General features: G+C 41.4%; 1 pseudogene; it reads left to right on the top strand.

The window, feature by feature from the left end:
* Nucleotides 1-20,019, top strand: part of LOC106611537 (GPI ethanolamine phosphate transferase 2-like) — a 146,262-nt pseudogene that overhangs the window by 59,889 nt on the left and 66,354 nt on the right.

Raw genomic sequence — 20,019 nt, 5'->3', positions numbered from 1 at the left:
ACTTTGTGCATTACACAAGTAATTTTTTCCAACAATTGTTTACAGACAGATTATTTCACTTATCATTCACTGTATCACAATTCCAGTGGGTTGACTGTGCCTTTAAACAGCTTGGAAAATTCCAGAAAATGGTGTCATGGCTTTAGAAGCTTCTGATAGGCTAATTGACATCATTTGAGTCAGGTGGAGTTGTACCTGTGGATGTATTTCAAGGCCTACTTTCAAACTCAGTGCCTCTTTGCTTGACATCATGGGAAAATCAAAGGAAAATCAGCAAAGACCTCAGGAAAAAAATTGTAGACCTCCACAAGTCATCCTTGGTTCATCCTTGGGAGCAATTTCCAAACAACAGTACGCAAGTATAAACACCATGGGACCACGCCGCCGTCATACCGCTCAGGAAGGAGACGCGTTCTGTCTCCTAGAGATGAACGTACTTTGGTGCGGAAAGTGCAAATCAATCCCAGAACAACAGCAATGGCCCTTGTGAAGATGCTGGAGGAAACAGGTACAACAGTATCTATATCCACTGTAAAACGAGTCCTATATCGACATAACCTGAAAGGCACCTCAGCAAGGAAGATGCCACTGATCCAAAACCGCCATAAAAAAGCCAGACTACGGTTTGCAACTGCAGATGGGGACAAAGATTGTACTTTTTGGAGAAATGTCCTCAGGTCCGATGAAACAAAAAAATATAACTGTTTGGCCATAATAACCATTGTTATGTTTGGAGGGAAAAGGGGGAGGCTTGCAAGCCGAAGAACACCATCCCAACCGTGAAGCACAGGGGTGGCAGCATCATGTTTTGGGGGTGCTTTACTGCAGGAGGGACTGGTGCACTTAACAAAATAGATGGCATCATGTGGAACGAAAATTACGTGGATATATTGAAGCAACATCTCAAGACATCATTCAGGAAGTTAAAGCTTGGTCGCAAATGGGTCTTCCAAATGGACAATGACCCCAAGCATACTTCCAAATTTGTGGCAAAATGGCTTAAGGACAACAAAGTCAAGGTATTGGAGTGGCCATCACAAAGCCCTGACCTCAATCCTATAGAAAATTTGTGGGCAGAACTGAAAAAGCGTGTGCGAGCAAGGACGCCTACAAACCTGACTCAGTTACACCAGCTCTGTCAGGAGGAATGGCCAAATTCACCCAACTTATTGTTGGAAGCTTGTGGAAGTCTACCTGAAACGTTTGACCCAAGTTAAACAATTTAAAGGCAATGCTTCCAAATACTAATTGAGTGCATGTGAACTTCTGACCCACTGGGAATGTGATGAAAGAAATAAAAGCTGAAATATATCATTCTCTCTACTATTATTCTGACATTTCACATTCTTAAAATAAATTGGTGATCCTAACTGACCTAAAACAGGACATTTTTACTTGGATTAAATGTCAGGGATTTGGCTAAGGTGTATGTAAACTTCCGACTTCAACTGTAAATATATAAACATACACATACTCTCTCTCACACAACTGAGCTCTGACTGTGAGAAACGATGACGTATTTCACGTACACACAGACACCACCATCTCTCAGCTGAGCTCTCACACCGTGAAAAGCGGTGACGTCTTGACACCGTGTGAAGAGGAGCTCGTTAACATCTCGCCTCTCCGTGACGAACGTGTCGGTGGCCGCCCATGTGAATGTGATAATTGTTTCCTCATACGCCACATCTATTTCCGAGATCACTACTCATCTACGTGATTTTATTTCAGGCGGATCAGATTGTCCTGAGAGACTGGCTGAGAAATGATGCACAGGCTCATAGAGTAGCTTGTACTGTAGGGCCTCTGAGACGTGAGCAGAACAGCAGAATTCATCTTCTGGATTGACCTGTCAACTCAACTGTCAGTATTAAGATTGAGCTTTTATCAAACCGAAAAACTGGACACAGCATTGATAAAATACAAATATATATTGTTGTTGTATTTTAAGTTGTACTACACAAACTAAATCAATAATTATTATAAAAATATGGCATGGTAGGGGTTGATTAGGGATTCAAATGTTCTGCCCTGTAACTTCTGAAATGATTTTGAATGGGAGTGAATTGTGTGTCCCCAGAAGGTCATTTATACTTGAATGTGTGCCTCCTTGCAGGCATGTGTTTCTGTGTCCTGAGATGCTCCCCTCAATCTATCTCCTCTCTTTACTCCATATAACCAGTGGGGATGGAGAAGCCACCAACAGTAGAGCAGGTGGACCTGACCCCAACCCTGGCCCTTGGTCTGGGCCTGCCCATCTCCCAGAACAGCGTGGGCCGCTTCATCCTGCCCGTGGTGGAGGAAGCCTCGCTCAGAGACCAGCTACGCTTCCTGCACCTGAACGGCCACCAGCTGAGCTGCCTGCTGAAGGACAGCATGCCAGCCTATGAGAAAGGTAAGAGGGAATGGTGCAGTGCAGTGGTAGTGCCAGATCAGAGCAGAGAAAGGTTAAATCAGCTCCCAGACTCCCAAATCCAGAGAGTTGTCCGTGTGTACAAAGCTAATCAGAAAAAGCCAAGGACAAGTAGCTAAGTTCAAGTGTGTTACTAATACAAACACAAGCAAGTATACAGGCGCTTAGGCACATACATACCATTTGTGGCGTGGGCACACACAAATACACACACACACACACACAGCATCTGGCCCTGGAATCCTTTAAGTCTGTAAATAAATGTATTGACACCCGCAAAGGATTCAACAGGGTTGAGTCACAAAGATTGCCTTTGGTTGCCTCTCTCCAGAGGACAATCCTGCCCTCCTTTCCCCTCTCTCGCTTTCTCTGTCTGCACACACACACAGCCCCCCTCTGCAGGGTTCTACACTCTCCTACTTCTATTATCTTACTGAATCACTGTCAAAGAAAGAAACAAATATAAAGGATAAGATTATCCACCTTAAGGGGTTCTTCCTCACACACACACACACACACCGCCCCCGTAGTTCCATTTCAATCTTGGCTGCTGTGTTTAGAGTGTTGTATACAGGTCAAAGCGAGGCTGTGAGACACAACAGAAGAAGTCTGGGCCCGTATTCACAAGCATCTCAGAAAAGGTCCTAGGAATCCCTTTTAAGACAACAAACCTCCCAGCTTAGAGTAGGTTTTAGGATAATGTTAAGACACTGCTCAGACAAACTCTGAGCCAGGAGTAAAATTATGTCATAGAAGTTTATCTCAGCTGGTAATCACGACACTTTGAGGTACTGCGAAGGAAAGATAATGATGTTTCTCATTGACATTGTTGAAATGATGGGGAATAACCAATCGTGATGAGGCATCGCCAGCTGTGAACTCTGTATCACGCTTTAGACAGCCACAGTGAATGTGACTGGACATCAAATATTGCAATGGTAAAATGTTTGTTATACTGTCATTTTCGCCTGACATGATCACTTTGCCTGTTCTTAATTATTGCCTGATATGTTGGCATGCATACTTTTTAATTTTTTTATTTTACAATTCTGATGGTTGTTAAAAGCAGAATTTTGACAATGTTACCATTATATCAACACACTCGTCACTCCCGTTTTACAACTCTAAATCGCTTTGGCTTAGTAGGCATCAAGTCACTTGCCGATAATGTTGTATATAATGTTCCATACAACATTTGAAAGGCCTATCATTTTCATTGAACACAATCCAAGTTAACATAAGCTCTAGGTTTCCTTCAATTGCCCAATTTATAGGCATGTCCAATTTAGGCATATTTTTTAACAACGTGATATTGCGCTCCAAATGGATAACTTGAAATAACATGATGTAGACAATTAAATAATTGAAAGAAAAACATGTTTATTTATTAGCGTAATGGTTATGACCATTGATTTCTGAAATCATTTAAAAAAGCGCAAGAGATACTGTTGCATGTAGGTCTACATTATTTATGGGTTGATCATGTAGAAATATCAAAGCATTATTTTAACAACACCATATTTATATTATCAAGACCTGCTTGTAACTCCTAACTGCTCATGAGCTATCCTAAATATCTGTTGACTAGGTGGGACTCTTATCACCAAAGATGCTTCATGCTTAGCTTTTATTTCTACCCATAAGAGTAGGAGTAAAATGTCTCTATTCTCAGCGCTTAGGACCAATTGTCTACTCTTGAGACGCTTTGTGCACACGGATCCTGTGCTTGGTCTATTACAGTGGATGTTCTGTAATAGGTCATTTAGACACTCTCTCTTCCCAGTTTTCAAAATTGCTCCTGCACTTTTATGTGGTTCATAATTTAAAAAATGGGTGGTCTCAAATGTGCAATATAAATGTACAGAAATAAGTGGTACAGAGGTAAAAGTGGTTCACATGCAACTCCAGGGTTGTGGGTTTGATTTCCTCAGGTTCCCCATGCTAAATATGTTCATTTAGGCGCTGTTTGACATGTCAGAATCCCTTGATGATTCTCTGCGGTTGTTCCAACTCTACAGTATAGGAACATATTCCATATTCATTGGCGGTATGGTTCCCACCTCAGAATGATCTGTGATCTAGTTCTGTAGAGTGTGTGCGGGCATGTTTGTGTTTGCATGTGTCTCTCATCAGAGTACTTGAACCTGATCAAAGCCACGTCTCACAACGCAGATTTGTGTTGGTGAATGTGGCTGCATTTACAAAGGCAGCCACGTTCTGATATTTTTTTTGTTACTAATTGGTCTTTTGACCAATCAGATCTGCTTTGAAAAAGATCTGATGGGATTGGTCAAAAGACAAATATCAGAATTGGACTGTCTGTGTAAACGCAGCTTGTGTCAAAACAAGCCCTCTAGCGACACACATGTTCTTTCACTGAGTGCTACGTCACCTACACTCCCCTCCATATGTATTTGGACAGCGAAGCTAAAAATGTTACGTTTGGCTCTATACTCCTGCATTTTGGATTTGAGATCAAATGTTTCATATGAGGCGACAGTACAGATTGTCATATTTTATTTGAGTGTGTTTTCATACATATCTGTTTTACGGTTTAGAAATGAAAGCACTTATATATCTATTATATAACTAGTCCCCCAATTTGAAGATGACATAAGTATTTGTTCAAAGTTCACTTATAGTGTATTAAAGTAGTCAGAAGGGTTGTATTTGGTCCCATATTCCGAGCAAGCAATGACTACATCAATCTTGTGACTCGTTGAATGCATTTGCAGCTTATTTTGGTTGTGTTTTGTCCAATAGAAAGTGAATGGTGAATAATGACTGGAGTGATCTTCTTTATCATCCAACAAGTTTGTAAAGGCAAAAGCTGGATGTAGTCATTGTGTGCAAGGAATATGGGACCAAATACTACACTTTTGACTGCTATATATACACTATCAGTGAATACTTATGACATCTTCAAATGTGGGTACTAGATATATAAAGTGCTTTCATTAAAAACTGTAAAACAGATGTTTGAAAATACCTTCAAATAAAATGTGACATTCTGTGCTGTTGCTTCATGTGAAACATTGTATCTCAAATCCAGAATGCTGGAGTATTGGACCAAATCAAAATGTTTAGCTTCACTGTCCAAATGCATATGGAGGGGAGTGTAAATCGACGCATAGATACACACAGACATACACACGTGCACACACACACACAGTCCTACATAGTTACAGTGTAAGATTGTGTTTACATTAAGTACATATTTTAACGTGACGAAAGGTATTCATTATGGAATTTGACTACAACACCACCACCCTCATGAGAGGGTAATCACACTCTGTGTGTGTTACCTGGCAGACTATAGCATAGAGCAGTATTTCTCCATTTATTGCATGTGTGTTAATTTAATGTCATTTATTTTATTTAAAAGGCAAGTCAGTTAAGAACAAATTCGTATTTACGATGACAGCCTACCAAAAGGCTAAAGGCCTCCTGTGGGGACGGGAGCCTGGGATTAAAAATAAAAAATATATAAATATAGGACAAAACACACATCACGACCAATGAGACAACACAACACTACATAGAGACCTAAGACAACAACATAGCAAGGCAGCAACACATGACAACACAGCATGGTAGCAACACAACATGACAACAACATGGTAGCAACACGACATGGTAGCAGCACAAAACATGGTACAAACATTATTTGGCACAGACAACAGCTCAAAGGGCAAGAAGGTAGAGACAACAATACATCCCGCAAAGCAGCCACAACTGTCAGTGAGAGTGACCACGATTGAGTCTTTGAATGAAGAGATTGGGATAAAACTGTCCAGTTTGAGTATTTGTTGCAGCTCGTTCCAGTCGCTAGCTGCAGCGAACTGAAACACTGCCCTAAGTAGATGGGATGTCAATCCGCTTGTATTCCCTCTGCAGTGGTATTCTGACTGCATTGTGAACGTTTTCCACACACATTTACCTTGAATAATCATCCTAGATGAACTGGAGAATTTGGGGCACTGATGTACCATAAATCAAGCATACCAGCTTCAGCTTATTATTTTAGCAAGAGTGTATCTTCTCCTCCTCACAGATTTCCCAATCATCTTTTAATCACAGCTTTTTGTCCCATAAGTGAGGTGCGAAGAAACTACCTTCAGAATACCCTAAAGTTCAGATTGTTGGTAGAGGACTTCACTGAGGAATGAGGTTGTTTTTTAGGATTTTGTGTTTTGTATTTTTCTTTACGGGTTTCCTAATGCTCCTGCCTTGATTGTGTAATTGCTTGGTCTTGTCATGCAGGGCTCCCTCAAAAAAAGAAACTATGGTCTCAATGGGACTTCCCCTGCCTAAATAAAGCTTAAATAAATATATGTTCATAATTTGAACCAAGTCACTGTCTATCAATTCACCGACACCCTTTCCCCTCCATCTCTTTCCTTCTTTTATTTTGGGACTCCGGTCTTAAGTCACCCCATGGGCCTCTAAATGATGAATGCACATTACTGTAGAAAAATACATGCTAATCAATCACAGTGGCTGCTTATTGCAACTGTAATTTAAAACATATGTATATTGCAGTACAGTAGCTCAAGAGAAAGGAGAACTCACACAGGCCTTAAATTACTATTCTGAGTTTGATCTAAAATGGCTGCCAGGAAGGTCCTTGTCTACACTACAGATTATTCAGCTACATTTTTTCACTCGCTAGTTTCCATAGTGATTCTGGGACAACTTTACAAGCAGTGAACCTAAATCTTGAGTGTGAAATCTGGCCATTACAAATGTTAGATATTAACCGCAAAGCATCCTTGTGAGATTGTCCTTACTATATATACGACATCTGCACAAGCAACCATCTCACACCTACAGCAAATGTCTTGACAAGCACAGACAAGACATGATGAAAATGCTAAATTCCGTCAGTGGCGTGCGTACCTCATCTTTTTTTTTTTTTCTTCTTGTCTTTATCACATATTTAAATTACTGGACCTCCTTTGAGAGGCTTTTCATTTTTCCTCAGTAAAAGGAACAGAGGACCATATGGACTTGTTAATCTGTGAGAAATCTCTGATAGAGAGAGTTGGGCAATTGGAGAGAGTGGCTGTTCTTAAAGAGAACTCTGCAAGGTTGTGGTTATTGCTGTCCCAGTCAGTCACCTTGATTAAGGCAGACTTAATGCAAGTTAAATAAAGGCTACATTTAAAAAAATAAAATGTCACATCCAGCCAAGGACATAGCAAGTGATCCGATCCTAAATTCAACCACTCGCTGTAGTATGAGAAATTACAGTGTGGCCGAACAAATTGGACTGACACAGTAGTGCCTTTATCGAGGCTGCTCGGCCCTTTCCCCTTTCGACCTTACACATGTGCATCTCAAGGTGAGCATACATGAACAATTACATACAGTGCTGGAATGAAAAAGATGCTGGTACACATTTTTAGATGTTCATATTTTAGTGCGATTGGGCGTTCACGGAGGGGCGGACATTGTGATTTTGTCAGGATTGTGACCTCTGACTGATGTGTGTCACGAGTGTTGATCTCAAACCGAACACTTGGCCCCTAAGCACGTTACTGAGTGGTCATTTGTTTTTGCTGTTGTGTTCGATAGTGATCACTCGAGTCTGCAAGTGTTTTGGCCCAAATTAGCATTGAGACGATGAACACTCCCAACTGCCACTTATAAATATTCCAAAATGCAAAATCCATCCGTGAGCATCTATCTTGTAGCATGACTCACTTGCAGTGAAACACGGGCAGTGAGGACCCCGGGGCAGACACAAATGCATAGTCTGATAGACAGTGAGAAAGTTGTCAAAACAACAACATCTCTCTACTCCTGCATAAACTATGTGCAATTGTGTTGGTCACCAGTGATTTCATCTGCTGGTTTTAGCTTGTTGTAGCCTGCCTGCTGCTAGCTAGCTTCACTGACAAACACAGGGATGGAATTGTATTTAGCGCTAGCTAAGGATGTTGGTCACCGAGCTGATAAACAGCATGTAGGTTGTCGCTAATTTACGACAGTTTGACAGCTTGCTGATGAAGTTGTAGACATGTTTCCAAAGCGCCAATCGTTACGGCGTAATGTTGGGTCAGCTAAACACACAGCACACCAGCAGACTCCATACTGTACTGACTCCGGGCAGAGAAGGTTGTTTGCTGCTTCATTAAAACTTGTTCATTGTGATAAAATAATGTCACTACAGTAGCTAGCTAACCAAGAGCGGTGTGTGGGTAAAATCACCGGGGGAAGCCAATCCAGGAAAAAAGAGCCATATTACAACCTATGTGTTGTGATAATTGCATTGTTTGCTCTATAATTAGTTCATATGCCTTGACGCCGTTATATATAGGCCTAAAGCCGAGACAATAAGAAGACACAGTGGCAGAATGAATTCAAACACATGTTTGTTTCATTACAAGACCGGAGAACAACATCTGTCCGGTGAAGTCCACAAAACATATTGCATGTAGAAAACAGTTACATTACCTACAGCATGGTCAAGTAAGGTGATGTTTCCGACATTTTGGTACTACAGTCGTGGCCAAAAGTTTTGAGAATGACACAAATATTAATTTCCACAAAGTTTGCTGCTTCAGTGTCTTTAGATATTTTTGTCAGATGTTACTATAGAATACTGAAGTATAATTACAAGCATTTCATACATGTCAAAGGCTTTTATTTTGTACAATTACATGAAGTTGATGCAAAGAGTCAATATTTGCAGTGTTGACCCTTCTTTTTCAAGACCTCTGCAATCCGCCCTGGGATGCTGTCAATTAACTTCTGGGCCACATCCTGACTGATGGCAGCCCATAATCAATGCTTGGAGTTTGTCAGAATTTGTGTGTTTTTGTTTGTCCACCCGCCTCTTGAGGATTGACCACAAGTTCTCAATGGGATTAAGGTCCGGGGAGTTTCCTGGCCATGGACCCAAAATATCGATGTTTTGTTCCCTGAGCCACTTAGTTATCACTTTTGCCTCATGGCAAGGTGCTCCATCATGCTGGAAAAGGCATTGTTCGTCACCAAACTGTTCCTGGATGGTTGGGAGAAGTTGCTCTCGGTGGATGTGTTGGTACCATTCTTTATTCATGGCTGTGTTCTTAGGCAAAATTATGAGTGAGCCCACTCCCTTGGATGAGAAGCAACCCCACACATGAATGGTCTTAGGATGCTTTACTATTGGCATGACACAGGACTGATGGTAGCGCTCACCTTGTCTTCTCCGGACAAGCTTTTTTCCGGATGCCCTAAACAATCGGAAAGGGGATTCATCAGAGAAAATGACTTTACCCCAGTCCTCAGCAGTCCAATCCCTGTACCTTTTGCAGAATATAAGTCTGTCCCTGATGTTTTTTCTAAAGGAAGTGGCTTCTTTGCTGCCCTTCTTGACACCAGGCCATCCTCCAAAAGTCTTCGCCTTACTGTGCGTGCAGATGCACTCACACCTGCCTGCTGCCATTCCTGAGCAAGCTCTGTACTGGTGGTGCCCCGATCCTGCAGCTGAATCAACTTTAGGAGACGGTCCTGGCGCTTGCTGGACTTTCTTGGGTGCCCTGAAGCCTTCTTCACAACAATTGAACCGCTCTCCTTGAAGTTCTTGATGATCCGATAAATGGTTGATTTAGGTGCAATCTTACTGGCAGCAATATCCTTGCCTGTGAAGCCCTTTTTGTGCAAATGATGACGGCACGTGTTTCCTTGCAGGTGACCATGGATGACAGAGGAAGAACAATGATTGCAAGCATCACCCTCCTTTTGATGCTTCCAGTCTGTTATTCAAACTCAATCAGCATGACAGAGTGATCTCCAGCCTTGTCCTTGTCAACACTCACACCTGTGTTAACGAGAGAATCACTGACATGATGTCAGCTGGTCCTTTTGTGGCAGGGCTGAAATGCAGTGGAAATGTTTTTGGGGGATTCAGTTCATTTGCATGGCAAAGAGGCACTTTGCAATTAATTGCAATTCATCTGATGACTCTTCATAACATTCTGGAGTATATGCAAATTTCCATCATACAAACTGAGGCAGCAGACTTTGTGAAAATTAGTATTTGTGTCATTCTCAAAACTTTTGGCCACAACTGTACTTAACAACTATTGATTTAGAACTACGGAGAGTTACCGCAAGTTACAAAGAAAACAGGAGCTGCCTCCACTATTCCAGCACCATTTCAACTTCAACATTTCAACACCATCTAATCACCTCTGCTTAGTCTAATACAGTGACAACTAAAAGATACCAAATAAATATTTAGTATTTCAACGTAAGCTAAATCATGTATGATGTGGCTGTCCATGGTACTGATTTGTGTGTGTGTGTGTGTGTGTGTGTGTGTGTGTGTGTGTGTGTGTGTGCTTGCAAGTAGAAAAAAACATGTTGAATCACCCTACTTGTAGAGAAACGCCAATGCCATCCTCCTCTTTCATTTTGCCTAAACGGTCTATGACTCTGTCATACAGTACACACTTTTAGGTTTTGTTGTCTTAGGCTACCTGGCTAAAATACTTGCTCGCTAGCCTAACTTCCTTTCCTGGGCAACGATACGCCATGCCAGCTAGTTAACATTAACCTACTACATCTAGCTACATGTTGAACTTCCATCCTCTCAGGCCAGGGGCACGATGTGTGAATTTATGGTTGGATCAGAATCGCCTTTATAATCATTGGCCAGTACGGAGAATTAAGTAAACCCACAAGTCCGGGGCCTCCCGAGTGGCGCAGTGATCTAGTGGCACTGCATCGCAGTTGCTAGCTGTGCCACTAGAGATCCTGGTTCGAGTCCAGGCTCTGTCGCAGCCGGCCGTGACCGGAAGACCCATGGGGCGGCGCACAATTGGCCCAGTGTCGTCCAGGTTAGGGGAGGGTTTGGCCGGCAGGGATGTCCTTGTCCCATCGCACTCTAGCGACTTCTGTGGCGGGCCGGACGCATGCACAGTGACTCGGTCGCCAGGTGTACGGTGTTTCCTCTGACACATTGGTGTGGCTGGCTTCCAGGTGAAGCAGGCATTGTGTCAAGAAGCAGTGCGGCTTGGTTAGGTCGTGTGTCGGAGGACGCATGGCTTTCGACCTTCACCTCTCCCCAGTCTGTATGGGAGTTGCAGCGATGAGACAAGACTATAACTCCTTTAATAGAAAATAGTACTGTTTGTCCATCTTGTCCTCAAAATAGTCAGAATTAATCTAAGATAACTCAAGAAATCTGTCATTAAATTTGACGTTTTTCTGAGGATATTTTAGTCGCGCAATGAAGAATACCATTGAAGAAAGCACTCTTTACTTACTTTTAAATGTTCATATTTTTAAATATTCATTTGGATTCTTGCCGAACCTAATACAGAGAATCTCTGTATTCTGTGCACCCGACTGGAACAGAGGAGCTGGAATCTAAACCTTTTGATTAGGAGATGAAACAACCACAAACCACTTTATTCTTACTCTGCGGAGATGAAAGTTTGAATTCTTCACATGCTCAACAAAACCAGTGCTTACAGTGCGATTCAAGAAGTACACTCCCACATGTTGGGCCTAGTTCAAACATGCTTTCTTCCTGAAGGGAAATAATGTTACTTTAAAATAGTTACAGGCCAGTTTATATAGCCTGTACTTCTTATTGCAATACAGCGCTTTTCCCATCTAATTTCTTTCTTCTCCAACCGTCTGTCTCACTGGCGGTTGGTATTTGATTGATTGAGCTTATTTATTTGTTTCTCTGGAGTGGAGGAGGTACAGAGGTTACGAATGAGGGGAACAGGAGGTTTGTGTTCTTGCTGACGTGGCTCATTTCTGTCCTAATTGCCGTAGCATCCCCTTCTCCGAAAACTTGGCCAGCCACCTCGGTGGGAAGGCAAAAATAACACTGATGGTTTCATGACTCAGCAATATGACAGTGGATTATTGAAGAAGTCCTCGACTTGTTGGAATTATTTGTACTACAAGTGAAGTACCGCCCTCAGCCTCATTGACAACTCCCACTTCTTTTGATATCTGTTTTTCAAATGATTAGATAATTTTTTGTGTGGATTCAGCTAAAGCTAAACCATTGTTTCATTAAAATATGCTGTAATAAACTTTGCATTTCACAAAATTGGGATAACAGAATAATTAAATGATTAATAGTGAGCGTTATCAATTATGACTGTGACGAGAACAGTATCTCAATACTTTTTTCTATGGCAAAAATGAAAACACAAAGCAGACCAGTAATAATCGTATTAGGAGACGATGGGGAGGTAATAAAAAACCTTGTCCATGCCAGGCCAGGGCATTCATCTCTCCTAACCCTTGATCAATTAATTCAATTACAGTTTCATTATGAATGGATGGCGTGTCATCTTCGCTTATGTTTGAGGAATTTGTCACCTGAGAAATCAAAGCGGGACATAGGGTGGATCCTGTGTGTAGTATACAGTAACTGAATGAGTAAATGAAATAGTTCTTATTGTTTTTGTAATTGGTGTTTAGCAGTATAATTGGTTACATTAGCTGCAGTGTTAGTCTCTGTTGAAGTGGCAGTTGTTGTAAAATGGGGATACAATTGTAGCGTTTTGGCAGTACAGCTAGTAAATAATTAATAGAGACATATACTGTATATGATCTACTTTTTAGAGCTAGTCTCCTCAAAATATGTAATATTTATAGGCTCTATGTCTGTCAACCAACAATGGGTCGCATTCATCAACCGGATTACTTTGTTACTTTTTCGTGTCCATCAGAGATGAACTGATGAAAGTGTAATGACAGTTCACGTTCGAGTATACAGCCCATGTCTCTCACTCTCATTTACACTGTCTTTTTAATATCTTTGATTTGCTAATAACTTCAGGCATCTTGTGGATACCTAAAAAGGCCATCCTCTGACCAAGGACCGTTTGTATTGTTTGATTCATGCCTATGGCTGAAGGCTCTTATATTTCCACCTCCATTCCTGTGTCTGACATAATCACAATCTCCATTTATCATAGTTATCCTCATATTATTCAGATAGAGGCGCCGTCAAAACGATGGGTATCAGTCAAGTTGTATGCGTTCTAGAACAGTTGGACAAAGCGAAGGGTTGTTTTATTATACTCTACTTTTGAATGTTGTTGTTCCCAAAATTAGAGCTGTGACGGTCATGGAATTCTGGAACGGTCATGACGGTTCTTTTATTTTCATGGCGGTCTTCATCCATAATCGTTGGCTACATGATTATACAATTACCATGCCAGCCATAGCCAAAATGCTATTTTGGAAGGCTATTAAAATGCTTGAATGAAATGAATACAGAAAAGTGAACAATATTGAATGGATTTTTTTTTTTAAATATCCTGGCTATGAGTTGGCAACGTGAATTTAAGTGAATTACGAGCGGACTAATGGAGCTATAAATCTGCGTACAAATTATATGGAGTGAACGTACTGTTGATTGGTTATCGATTATGCTTTTCTCCAAGTCTCCAGCGCAAATGATTTGAGCATGTTTCATTAATTACATTTGTGTAAATCATTAACCGTGGTTTCTTACTAACACAGGGGTAACTATTAGTGTATTATTGTGTTATTGCCGCTGTACAACAGATACAACACAGTCTTGCAAGGTGCTACTGTTAGTTATTGTGTGTCTACCTTTGCCACTACTACCACTACTAATAATAGTTAGTTTGTTGTTCATGTGAAATTGATTGACATCTTATATCACTCACACTTTGGCATAACACCTTCCTTTCCTCGACCCTCCTCTCATAATTGTCTCCCTCCCTCCCTCCTCTCTCTCGCCCACAGAGGAGGGCTACGAGCAGTTCCGCGTGGCGGAGAAATCCCATGGTAACTGGTTGAAGTTTGTGGTGGAGGGCAACACATCAGAGATGCTGAACAACATTGGGAAGAAGGTGCTCAAGCAGTACCTGGAGGCCCTCAGGGTCATGAGCGCGGCCCTCAGCAAGCAGATGGGCAAATACGACATGTATTCCATGGTGGTGGGCATGGTCCTCGTCTTCCAGGTGGGTAGTGGGTGTTGCCCCCCCAGACGCTTGTGTCAGTTTGGGATTCTCCCCATGAATGGTTAAGGTTAGGATTGGGGGGGAAGGGAAACCTGATCCTATGTCTGTACCTAGGGGAACTTCACCCCAGAGCTGGGAGTGAGGGACAGGACGTTACATGATGATGATGATAGTGGTGATGATGTAGTCGGTAATATCTTGTGTGTGTGTGTGTATATATATATATTGTACTTTGCATGCAACCCATAATAAGACTATGCAAAGTCTATTAAAATATTATCTGACTCCATAAAGACAATTTAGCAATGTGCAAGCAGGACTGTTGAGGAATAGGCTATAGGATAGGCTATAGGAATAGGCTATCAAGAAATGTCTGAGAATTGAATGATCAATGCTAGTAGATTTAAATTGCAAACTGAATCAATTCACGGCTAAACCATAAGTTTCTAGTTATTACTGGCATTATCGAAGAGAGAGAGAGAGAGAGAGCTAAGTCAAGGTCCGAAAGACCATGCCACAAGAGGTCCATGGGGAGGAGCTAGAGAGAGAAGTCAAGGTCCTAAAGACCATGCCACAAGAGGTCCATGGGGAGGAGCTAGAGAGAGACAGTGTAGTTACCTCACCAAATCAGGACATGAACAAGAGAGAGACAATTCATCTAAGACCAATGTATAACCACATGACCTGTTAGAATTCAAAATCGGAGTTGTTGACCAATAGCAGACTTCCAATCAGATATCATCAGACGTACAGAATGTTATCACAACAGCACCTCTTTTTCCCAGAATGTGACAGAATGGGGGTTGTCGAGAGCAACACAGATATTTCAGCATAACTGAGAAACACAATAGAATACTGAATACAGTGTCGTCATGGACATGTCAGGGGCTGCCTGTACATGCTGATCATGATGATGATGAACACTTGTATACATTATACCAAAAGTGTTATGTACAGTACATATGCATGCCAGTGCATGGTATGTGTGTGGCCACGGTGGGATATTGCTGATGTTTTTTTATATTGAATGGTATTAGCCTAAATGAGCACTTTGCATTGTAAACTGGTGTTATGTGGTACATATCATACACAACCCACATCCAAATATTTGCATTTTAAGATGCCATTTCTGCTGCTGAAGAGAACCAATATCTAGGGATATTCATAGAACACAATACATTTTAATGAACAGTTTTAATGTTGATATAAGGCTTGACTTTACTTAATCCCATGGTTTACCTTTACAGAGAGGCTTGATATAGCCTTTCAATTATTAAAATGACCTCGAGCTAGCGTGAGAAGAACTATACAGTCGGAACAGAACTTCCCCAGAGTTCTGATTGGATAACAGATAATTCTGTTTCCTCTGGCTGTGATAACTTTAGATGATGCCTTGATCTTTATCGTAGCTACTTCTCAACATTGCTGCTACCAAACACTTGAACAAAAGGTATCCAATGAAGTGAGGTGTGTGTGCGCATGCGTGCCATATTGTTTAATTATCAGGTTCAAATCTAATCAAATGAACTGTTTTTGTCACGTGTTTCGTAAACAACAGGGGTAGACTAAAAGTGAAATACTTACCTACGGGCCCTTCCCAACAATGCATAGAGAAAGAAAATAGAGAAAAAGTTGAAAAGTAATAATAAAAGTCATAATAAATACACTGTGAGTAACGATAACTTTGCTATATAATGTTACATGGGATACCAGTACCTATTTGATGTGCAGGGGTACGAGGTACATAACTATAAATAAAGTGACTAGGCAACAGGATAGATAATAATCAGTAGCAGCAGCGTATGTGATAAGTCAAAATAAATTAGTGCAAAAAGGGTAAATGCAGATAGTCCGAGTAGCTAATTGGTTCACTATTTAACTAACTATTTAGCAGTCTGATGTCTTGGGAGTAGAAGCTGTTCAGGGTCCTGTTGGTTCCATATTTGGTGCATCAGTAGCAAGTTAAATGATGTAGCAATGCTTTAAAGGTCAAAACATCTTTATACCGCTCTTTGTTGAGCAAGCATTTCTCCAAGTAAACTTTTTCTGGGGGCGAAGGGGCTCTCAGTAACAATACAACTTTCCTGGGCTTGTATGACAAATCATCCATGTGAACAATATTGGATGGGGCAATTCCCATGCGTTCCCTTCAAAACAAATTAACAGAGAAAAATCTGCTGTGCTCTCATGCTGACTGTTGCAGCCACAACTAACGTTCATTTGAATATGTTTCATCTTGGAGAAGAGGCTTTTATATGCAAACAGGTAATTTGCCGGTAAAAGTGGAAAACAATAATCATATGAAAATCACAGAACGTGTTGGCATTTGCTCACTTAAGTTATTTGTGTAAGGGTTTGACTTAACGTTGGACCGTTTTGGATCATTGGTGGAGCTGTGAGATGTTTTTTATGAATTGTTTTTATAGAATATACTGTATGTTGTAACGTCCTGGGTTTAGAAGATTGCATCCACTTTTAGAATTTGCTTAGCAACAGTAAATACTGTACGCACAATAAATAAGATATGAACGACAAAGGTTTAACCTATAAAAATGCTTTGCATTTATTCCAGTTTGTACTCAAATTTCAGTTCAGTTTCCATTGAGTTCACTGGGTTTGTTGTCATGCTCGCGCTTTAAGACCGTTTCCTTACAAGTTATTTATTTATTTTCAGAAATAAAACTGCTAATTGCAGCATGACATAGAATGCTCTGCATAGACTCCCCAGCGAGTATTATTGGGAGCAGTTGGGAAAGTTGACAAAAATATCCCAAACTCTGAATAGAAACTAAGAAGTGTCCCTCGAGAGGTGACTGCCTTCTATCAGGAAGAAAGAAGCAGAGAGAGAGAGAAAAGAGAATGTTTCCAAAATAAAAAGTTGGACTTGTCAGCAGTTTGTCCCAGTCGATACTGAAGGACAAGGCAACTAGTCTTCTCTCCACTGCACGGTCCCTGATAGATTTAGTCCCTAGAGAAGGGAAGAGAAAGGGAACTATGTAGCAAAGGACCTGTAACTCTTGTTTCGTGTTTCATGTACTTGTTTACTTTGAAAAGAAAGAGCGTCCATGTTTGCTTCCAACATGGCACATTGAAAGGTTCCAGTTGAAAGACATCAGTCAAGCCAAAATCCAAATGCAAAGATAGGGAATCACACAAATGATGCTTCTGCTTTGACTCAATCCAAGCCACATCTACCACAGATTGACAAATGTCTGTACTCTGTTCACACATTGACTCCAGTGTTACCTCATAGTTTGCCCATCTATCCAGCCATCTCTCTCTCTATCTGCTGTTTCCTTTACTGTATGACTCATTGAGCTCATGCAACAGTTGCAAAGACTTGTAGCTGTAAAGGTGAGCTTGGTCTGTCCGGTGTTTTTGCATTATGTATGTGCATATTTGCACAACTCTGTGAGTCTGTTTTTGCTTACATCCATGACTGGACTGAGTGTGTGCGTTCCTCTTTCTCTCTCCAGCTCCTTCTCCTCCTGCTGCTGGCCATGCCCGAGGCACTGAGCGGTGCGTCAGAGGTAGATCTCCCTGTGTCCTCGGCTCTGCTTTCGCTGCCCTTCTACCTGCTGTGCCTGCTCCTCTTCTCCGTGCACATGCTGCTGTGCACGTCGGCCGAGAGCGCCTGCTACTTCTGCAGCCTCTCCTGGGGCCTGGTGTTCGGGGCAGTGGCCCTCTCCTCTGCCCTGCTCTGCATTCTGGTATCCATGGCAGCCGGGAAGGGAGCAAAGCCCCCCTGGTAAGGTGAGTACATTGTCTGAAAGCCATCTCCAATGAGACATTAGTAGCTCTTTGTCTACTAAAGACTGGTCAAACTTTACACTCAGCATAGTAATTAATGGTTGTTTTCAGACCACTTTTGAGGTCTGAAAACTTTTGACACTGACCTTGGAGAGAACTATCACTTGAAGAATTAGGCTAGTGCATTTTCGTCTCTGACCCTCCCAGACCACAGTAGCCTATTTCCTGCCACCGACATTATACAGACGTGCTCAAATTTGTTGGTACACTTACAGCTCATTGAAATAATGCTTCATTCCTCCTGAAAAGTGATGAAATGAAAAGCTATTTTATCATGTATACTTGCATGCCTTTGATATGTCAGAATAAAGCAAAGAAGCTGTGAAAAGAGATGAATTATTGCTTATTCTACAAAGAGATTCTAAAATGGCCTGAACACATGTGTTAGTACTCCGTAGAAAAGATAATAAATGATTTGATTATAGTGATATTTCAAACTAATTTAATTAGTATCACACGTCTCCAATCTTGTAATCAGTCATTCAGCCTATTTGGTATCATTGTGTGCAACACACTGAACATGGACCAGAGAAAGCGAAGGAGACATTTGTCTGAGGAGATCAGAAGGAAAATAATAGACAAGCATGGTAAAGGTAAAGGCTAAAAGACCGTCTCCAAACAGCTTGATGTTCATGTGACAACAGTTGCAAATATTATTAAGAAGTTTAAGGTCCATGGAACTGTAGCCACCTCCCTGGACATGGCCGCAAGAGGAAAATCGACCCCAGATTGAACAGAAGGAATGGTAGATAAAGAACAAAGGATAACTGCCAAAGAGATAGAAGATGAACTCTGAGGTGAAGGGCATCCTGACTGGTTGCATCACTGCCTGGTATGACAACTGCTCTGCCTCCGACCGCAAGGTACTACAGAGGGTAGTGCGTACAGCCCAGTACATCACTGGGGCCAAGCTTTCTGACATCCAGGGCCTCTATACCAGGCGTGTCAGAGGAAGGCCTTATTATCTCTTATTCTTATCTGTATTTTTTTAACTGCATTGTTGGTTAAGGGGCTTATAAGTAAGCATTTCACTGTAAGGTCTACACCTGTTGTATTTGGCGCATGTGACTAATACAATTTGATTTGATATCAGTTTCTGATCGCACCATCCGTTGCTTTTTGAGCGAAAGTGGGCTACAAGGAAGAAGATCCAGGAGGACTCCACTTTTGAAGTAAAAACATTTAAAAAAGCCAGACTGGAATTTGCTAAAATGCATATTGACAAGCCACAATCCTTCTAGGAGAATGTCCTTTGGACAGACGAGTCAAAACTGGAGCTTTTTGGCAAGTCACATCAGCTCTATGTTCACAGATGAAGAAATGAAGCTTTCAAAGAAAAGAACACCATACCTACAGTGAAACATGGAGGAGGCTCGGTTATGTTTTGGGGTTGCTTTGCTGCGCCTGGCACAGTGTGCCTTGAATCTGTGCAGGACACAATGAAATCTCAATTATATCAAGGCATTCTGTAGCTAAACATACTGCCCAGTGTCAGAAAGCTCTGTCTCAGTTGCATGTCATGGGTCCTCCAACAGGATAATGACCCAAAACACACAGCTAAAAGGACCCAAGAATGGATAAGAACAAAACATTGGGCTATTCTGAAGTGGCCTTCTATGAGTCCTGATCTGAATCCTATTGGAAATCAATGGAAAGAGCTGAAACTTGTAGTCTGGAGAAGGCACCCATCAAACCTGAAACAGCTGGAGCAGTTTGCTCAGGAAGAGTGGGCCAAACTACCTGTTAACAGGTGAAGAAGTCTCATTGAGAGCTACAGAAAACGTTTGATTGCTGTGATTGCCTCTAAAGGTTGTGCAACAAAATATTAAGTTAAGGGTC

The sequence above is a fragment of the Salmo salar genome, chromosome ssa09 (assembly GCF_905237065.1).
Source record: "Salmo salar chromosome ssa09, Ssal_v3.1, whole genome shotgun sequence".
Taxonomy (NCBI): Eukaryota; Metazoa; Chordata; class Actinopteri; order Salmoniformes; family Salmonidae; genus Salmo; species Salmo salar.
Note: the sequence above shows the minus strand (reverse complement) of the source record. Positions and strands in the feature narration are given on the sequence as shown.